The sequence below is a fragment of the Humulus lupulus genome, chromosome 3, assembly GCF_963169125.1.
Source record: "Humulus lupulus chromosome 3, drHumLupu1.1, whole genome shotgun sequence".
Taxonomy (NCBI): Eukaryota; Viridiplantae; Streptophyta; class Magnoliopsida; order Rosales; family Cannabaceae; genus Humulus; species Humulus lupulus.
In genome coordinates this window covers 24,127,814-24,136,392 of record NC_084795.1, presented here as the reverse complement: position 1 = coordinate 24,136,392, position 8,579 = coordinate 24,127,814, and positions in this window count along the sequence as shown.

Genomic DNA, 8,579 nt, shown 5'->3' with positions numbered 1-8,579 from the left:
AGATGCAATTTTGAACTTAAATGTTTAAGTAAATTAAGTTTTAATTAAAATTTTGAGGGAAGTTATATGGTATATTTAATTAATGAAAATATTTAATTTTAATTTAGTTTATAATTTATTTTGTAGGGAATTTATTGAATTTTTGTGGTTGAAAATTAAGGAAAAGAAAGAAATAAAAAATGACAAAATTGAAAGAGAAGAGCTAAAAGTGTCAAGGCCCAAACTGCACCACCAAAGCCCAGCCCGCTTGGCTTGACTCCACACCAATCCACTCAGTCGAGCACCAACCGAAGCACACCAAACCATCTTCCGCCTGCCTGCCCAAGCTTCGAGCAGCTTATCTCCAACATTCGGGCCCAACCACACGAGGCCCAAAAATCCAAGCAGCCCCCTGCTGCTCCACGGCCCAGACTGGGCCTGCGCCTCCCTCCAGCCCACCAACGCAACCAGCTGCTTCAATCTCCCCAGCCGTACACCCGCCTGCCTCCAGAGGCCCAATCCGAAAACACCTCCTCAACCGAGCCTAGCATCATTTAACTACTCCACCTAATGCACATGGCCAGCCATCACCAACATACCCAGCCGCCTGCCACAACCCACCAAGCCCTTTTTGTGTCCATTTTGAGCCCAACAAAAGCTCACTTTTGTACCCTTGTCCCCTTTGCCAAAAATACCACTTTTTACCCAAAATTTTCTACACATTTTACCCCAAAAACATCATCATTACACTCTATAATTTACCCCTATTTGCCATATTATTATTAATTTAATCAATTTAATTAATTTAAATTGATTATTTTAATACTCATTTTTTGGCTATAAATAAGGGATTTGAGTGATTATTTTGAGAGGAGGTTACCACACTACACATTCTACACTTTCAAGACCTCTCAATTTTCTTCTTCTTCTTTTTCTTCTTCTTTGTTGTAAATTTTCTATGTGTTTTTAGAAGAAAAATTTGGGGGTTCATCCTCCAAATTTTCCTATTTATGTTTGTAATTTTTAATTTGTATTGGCTATTTTAGTAATGAGTTTCTAATCTTTTTAAGATTATTAAGGTGATGATGAAACAATATGTAACTAGATAGTATTTATTTTGTATGTTGATTTCCCATTTTGTGCAACAAATTTTATGGAATTTTCTTCTTCAAATATCTTCTTTCATCTTAAATATCATGTATTTTGGATTGTTAGCACATATTTACACTTTGTTCTTTATTAGTGCAAAAACATAATATTTTTTGTGTAAGATGTGTCATTAAATTGTACACATCCATGCTTAGAACAAAAATATTATGTTTTGCCTTATAAATAATGTTCATTGATTTATTTGTTATTTCATTATAATGATTTACACTAAATGCTTTGAAATTATAATTTTAAAAGTGAAGATAAATCCTATATTTTTATGAAAATGTGTGCTTAAATAGAATATCTAATTTGAATAAGTAATAGTTTGATTAATTTCTACTATTACTAAAACTTGGAAATCAATGTACTTATAAATATTATTGAACTTATATTTTGTGGATTCTATTATCTTAATAATCTTTCTTTTACCATCTTGTTTAAAATTATTTAAGTATATATATTGTCTTTAATATCTTTATTACTATCTTTTATTTTATTTTCATTATACAAAAATCTCATCAATCTTTGGGGCTAGGTTAGAATTTATCAATTTTGATTTAAAATAGTTTTCTTTTCGATTTTAGACAACTTCTTTGGGTTCGACATCCTTGCTTACACGATCACTATTCTATATGAACGATTCGTGCGCTTGCGATTTATAAATATTTAAAACATACCCATTTTGGGTCCATTAGTGCTGAAATTGGGCAGTGGCCGCGGCCAGGAGCACTGGTGGCCGCGGCTTGGGGGACAGAGAGCCACGGCCCACGGTTGCGGCCATAGTATCTGACTGACCAAAAATCAGTTTTTTCCAACCTTTTTGAATGGCTCCAAAAATACAAATAACTCCTAAATCTCATTTTTAATTCCACAAATATCCAATTAATCATTGGTAATAGCCATGGGGGTTGGTGGAATTTGAAATTCAAATTGTGTCTCTAAACTCTATAAATAGGAGCCTATTGCTCACTTGTAAGACACAACTTTTTTATCCATTAGAGCACTTGGCTAAAAAACACTTAGAGGCTTGATTATTCCAGAAAGTAATTTCCAAAATCTGTGAGAGATCCCTTAGTGCTTGAGTTAGGGGGAAATAAGCTTTTGGACAAAGGTTTCAATCATTGTTCAAGTTGGCGATCCCCAACACTCTTCACTTTGGTAGTGTGAGTGAGAGTTGTTTGTTCTTTGTTTCTTGTTCTTTTCTTTTATTCTATTGCTTTTCATCTTCATATTCCTCTTGTCTCATTTACTTGTATTTCTTATTTAAGAGTTGTAATCTCTCATTTCTTTTGTTACAAACATTTTACTTTATTTGTATCTTTTTGTTTAGAGTTATATTTCTCCATTCTCCACTTCTAATTCTTCTCCTATTTATATGTATTTTTCAGTCATAGAGTTGTAACATTATTTAATCAATATTATTTATTTTTATTATTTTGTCTAGAGTTGTAATATTTCTTACCAATTTCCATTAAAATAACATATATTTTCCTAACATTCAAAAGCTTACCCCTTTGTTTGTTTCAATAGAATGTGAAACTATCAAAATCATTTATTAGTGGTGAAAAATACACATTTATTGATTTTAATAGTCAAAATAAATTAAGTTTTAATTAGCATTTTCATGAAAGTAATATGATTTATTTTATAAATGAAAATATTTGATTATGATTTAATTTATTGTTATTTTGTAAGAATTAAAGTTGTATTTTGACATAAAGAAAAAGAAAGAAGAAAGAAAGAATCAAAACTGAAAAGAAAAAAAGTTGAAAAAGTGGCATTTTTTTAAGGGAATTAGGCCCAAAATGAGCCCAAACAAGCCCAAGCCCAAGCTTGCCACCACTTGGACACGTGACACGTCTCTATTGATTGCACTTGGTCAACACTTTCAGCCACCTTCAACCCAATTTTTGTGGGTTTTGGGTCTTGCACCTTTCCATTTTGAGCTCTTAAGCTCATATTTTGTAGTGTTTTAGAAAAATGGCAAAATGATCATTCACTAAAATAACTAGTTTAATATTAATAATAAGATTTGATTTTTCAAAATAATATTTTATTATTAATATTTCAAATTTATTTTTTAGACCTAATTTGTAATTTAATTTATTTTTAGTCATTTTCTCCTTCTATAAATAGAGACTCTTCTCTCACATTTTGTATGTAATTTTTAGAGTAAAGAAACTATAGTAAAATTTCTACTAACTTTCTTCTCATATTTTCTTCTTAGAATTTTGTGAGAATCATGAGCATAATGGCCTTGTTGACCCTCGATTTGGCCAACGACACGGAGTCAAAAATACGACAAGAAATGAGATGATAGTCAAGAATGGAATCAAGTGGTAAAGAGATGACACAGACGATTTATAGTGGTTCGGCCCCAATGAATGGTAATGACTTACGTCCACTTAGTGTTATTATTGATATTGAATCCCAATGCTGTGATCAAAGAACTAGGATTCTTGAGTTTCACAAGCCTTAGGAGAATTACAACTGTTTTGAGGATAATCACACTATACGCTCTTTCTCTCAGTATTCAGAAAAAAGGTTCAAAAGTCCCTCCCTTGAGCCCTCTCATGCATATTTATAGGCTCAAGGGGGATTACATGGGCCAATGGGCCTTAATTATCCCTAATCTCAGCATATCAAGGCAATAAAGAGGAAATAATAATTGTAATTATTACAAGATTACATATCTTTTAAGGAAATAAACCGAAGCGTGCAACCAGTCTGGTCGTTTCTAATCGTGAGGTTTGATGAAGCAGCAAGGAGCTGGTCGATAGACGAACAACACCTCTTCATAATGACGCTGCCACGTGTCAATCATGTGCAAGAAATTCTTGCCACATCATCAGCCGCCATTTTTGGGTAAACAGGCCTAATCTTCCTAGGAAGGTTAGGGATGATTCCATATGCTAGTGATGTTATTTTGCTACTTTGATTTACTATGTTCTTAATATAATGCATTTAAGTTATTTATGTTCTTTCATCATTATCTCTATTTACTTGTGCTAATAGTATATATGATTAGCCTTGCTCTTTCTATGTGCTTCTAATTAGTAAAAGTAATATTGATACATAATTTTATGTCTAATCTTCTATTGCATTATTGCCCTTGGGTATTTTGTCATTTTTAGATTTTTCATAAGATTAATATTGTACTCTTAAAGTAAAGAACTTTATAACTCAAATGGACTTTTGTTAGAAAAGAATATGGACTTTAATGTTATATTTTCCAAGTAAATGTTGGCATGTGAACTATTTACTTGTGTATTTTTGTAAGTTAAGTAACTATGTAACCAAACAAGCATATGGATGATTCTTGAAACCTTTCTATTTCTCAAACTCTTGATTACACCTTACTTTTATTTCTCTTGTCTCATTTTATCATTTCATCAAAAAGACAACACCAAAATCTCAAATCTATTTTCATTTCCATTTTTATTTATTTCATGTTACTAACTTTTTTGTGTTATTTTCTACTAATCTTTTGATTTTAGGTTACCTCCTTGTGGATCGACCGCCCGATTTTACTACAACTACTGCTTAGTGGTAGTCACATTTTGGGCGTCAAACAATCATGAATCAAGACCTAAAGAGGTTGGAAAGGTTTGATGGGTCCAATTTCACTAGATGGCAAGACAAGGTGAGAATTCTCTTGACCACTCTCAAGATCGCCTACATTCTAGAGTCAACCCTAAAATCTTTCCCAACGCCATCCGACAAGGACACTCCCGAAGAGGTGGAGAAAAGAAGGAAGAGGGAGGAGGACAATCTCCTTTGTAGGGGTCATATCCTCAGCGCCCTTTCCGATAGGCTCTATGATCTCTATAGCAAGACCAAATCGGCAAAGGAAATATGGGACGCGCTTGAGACAAAATTCAAGGTGGAAGAGGAAGATACCAAAATGTTTTTGATATCTCAATATATTGATTTCAATTTTTTTGTGATAAATCTATTCTTCCTCAAATACATGAATTGCAAATAATTGTTAACAAATTGAAAGTTTTGAATATTCAGCTTCCCGAGGCCTTTCAAGTTGGTGCTATAGTGGCTAAATTACCACCAACTTGGAGGAGCTATAGGAAAAGAATCCTTCATAAAAATAAGAATTATTCTTTGGAGGAAATCCAAAAGCATATTCGAATCGAGGAGGAATCGATATGTAAAGATAAACTTGTGAATGAGTCTAATGGAGAGGCTTCCAAAGCAAATGTGGTGTCACAACCAAAACATCTCAAAAAGAAAGGGAAAGGCAAGAAGGGTAATGGGACATCCTTGGGTCCAAGAACCAACCCAAACAAGTTTAAGGGCGAGAAAGATCCTTGCTTTGTGTGTGGGAATAAGTGTAACAACCCAAAATCGACTTAACTGATTAGGATTAGACTAAGTTAATGAAAAATAGGTGAATAAAACACAAGCCGACCTCAGTTCTTCCTGTCTCTTCTCTTCTCTTCCTTCTCTCTTCTCTTTCAAGGAAAACACAGAAAACCTAAGGGAAACAACTGGGTAAACTTTGTGATTGAGCTGAATTCATGAAGGTTTAGCTTAACTCAGACCAAGGGTCACTTAATCAAGATCAAGGTAAGAGTTGAATTGTGTTTTTGGGTGTTAGAACTCTAAGTTTTTTTGGCTGAGCAATAAGGTGATTATGATTTTGTTGTTTAAGGGCTAAATTGAAGATAAGTGCTTGGGTTTTAGCTCAGAGATTGTCAAGGAGGTGGTTCAGCAAAAGAGGTAAGCTTCAATTCGTATTCATAGGTTAAAATTTGAGTTTTGCATGACTGGTTTTGGTGTTTAGAATTTGTAACGCCCCAAACTCCAGGGACCGTTACGGTGTGCCTTGTAAATAGTGCTAAACTCGCTAACCGAGTTATTTGGCCAAAATCGTGAACTAAGTATGATTAGCGGTTTAGGGATTAAAAACCTTGGTTAAGATGTAACGTTTCACTAGAACGTTTAGTATATACATTGGGATCCTGAAAATATAATTTCAGACTCTATTACAGAAAATATTTACAACAGGCCGTTCTAAGCGGCAAAACAGGGTTCAACCCTAGTTCCACTTTAAACCTCGGCCGTGGCGGACGAGCAACTGTATATGTACACGTCATCACCTAAGCTCTCCAACTCAAGGATGGTCTAGCTTCCTCTTGCCTTTACCTGCACCACGTAGCACCCGTGAGCCGAAGCCCAGCAAGAAAACACTATGAAGCATGATATAATATCAACAACGATCATAATAACCGTTCAGGACTATCAGTCCAAGCAAGTGGGTGACAATAGCCAAAAGTCACAGTAATGAGCATAGCTCCCTCTAGCCATGTGACGATAGGGTCACCAAGGCTTAACTGATAAGTGATTCGTTCATGATTTTGATCAGGACAGGTGCATGGTGAATGGTCACCAACATAACCTTCCTCCCGACTCTAGAGTCGTGCTATGGACAGCGTCCCCTAGCCATGTGACAAACAGTCACCGGGGTCATATACCTTGGCTATAAACATCTGGTCATAGACCAGACAAGTGCTTATAAGTTCTTCGACTTTAGGGTCGGTCTAGCATTAGTGCCATTGAGCCACTCAATGCATGATTCTCGATTTTAGAGTCGGTCCAGCATTAATGCCATGGAGCCATTCAATGCGTGATCATCGACCTTAGGGTCGGTCTAGCATTAATGCCATAGAGCCATTCAATGCATGATCATCAACCTTAGGGTCGGTCTAGCATTAATGCCATAGAGCCATTCAATGCATGATCATCGACCTTAGGGTCGGTCTAGCATTAATGCCATAGAGCCATTCAATGCGTGATTCCCGACTTTAGAGCCGGTCCCTGACTAGTCAGTGTCATACACAAGTAAGTCATGCCACCAATCATATATCACATGTTCCATATCCATAAACAAGGTATTCAGCATGCTTACTAAACAGGTATTAGTACAATTAGGACCATGCATAAACACAGAGACTCAAGCTCTGAACGATATCATACTCAGTATACAAGCGTGTCCTAACCACATGTTTCTCATGCATCATATGCAATATATCCAGCAATCCAACATGCACCAATAACAGCCATGCATGTCACGCTTAATAACCAACCAACATGCATCAAGAATAGCCATGCATGTCATACTCAATAATCAACCAACATGCATCGATAATAGCCATGCATGTCACATATACACAGGGTGCAGTTTTCTTACCTCAAAGTCGAGCTATAACGATTAAAAGAACGACCCTTGAGAACGATCAAATTTTAGTCCTTTAACGGTCACCTACTCATAACCAAATATAGGATACCATCAATAAAAATGATCAACACAAGTTCCCAAACCAATATCTAGCCTCCGGGACATCAATCCCCACTTAACCAAGTACTAGGTCCCGAGGCCTATGGCAAGCATCCCTTAGCTAAAAACACAATTTTAGCCAAATATGCCCTGATGGGCCGCGGCTCACCACAACCATGCCGCGGCTCATCTCCCTGATAGAGGCATAATTGCCTCAGAAGTCACCTTAGGCCACGGCACACAAAAGCCAGGCCACGGCTCATTACCCAAATCAGCCAGAAATCAGCAACGCACCAGCTCGACCTCCCCTGCATATTCCCTTAGAACCAAGCATTCAAACTAGTTCCAAACCTTCTCCAAACACTCAATTAAACCTCTAAACATCACTCATAACTCCCCCTCATCAAAACCCAAGCTAAACATCAATTAAAACCTCTTCAAACCCAAACTTTCAACAAGAATCAAAAGCTGAAAAACTAAAGGGAAAAACAGAGCACAACCAGAAACTAAAGACTAGAACTCACCTCAAGCTTGATTTTGAATCCCCTTTAATGGCTGAAACAAGTTCCCTAGCTCCCACCTTTGATCTCCTAGCTTAACTCCTCAATTTGGGCTCTCAAAATTCAAAGAAAAGTGAAGGGGAAAACATGTACGGGAGAAGAAGGAGAGGGGATGAGAATGGGGCTCTGTTTTGTTCTGTTTTCCACAGCCTTCTAAAACCAAAAAGCTGATATAAATCCTTAAGGTCAAAAGACCATAATGCCCCTAGGCCAAATAAATCCCTCTAAAGGCTTCCGAGGGTAAAACCGTCATTTCCCGCCTATCTCGTTAATTATAATTAATGCTCTCCAATTCCCGCTATTCTCAATATTCCCAAATACCAATAAATCATATCCCATTACCCTTTAATTCCCGGTAATGCTCTAATCATTAAATTCACCCCGAGACTCACCCCGAGCCCCGAACTTAACCCTGCTATGACTAGACTGAACACTTACATCTCATGATCGTCTCATGCCGAATAGCTCGAACCAATCCACCTTATAATGTGGCTATATTAATTAATCACAACCATGCACCCAAAATACACAATTACGCCCACAGCGGCCAAATTACCAAAATACCCTTATAATAATAAATACTCCCATATGCATGC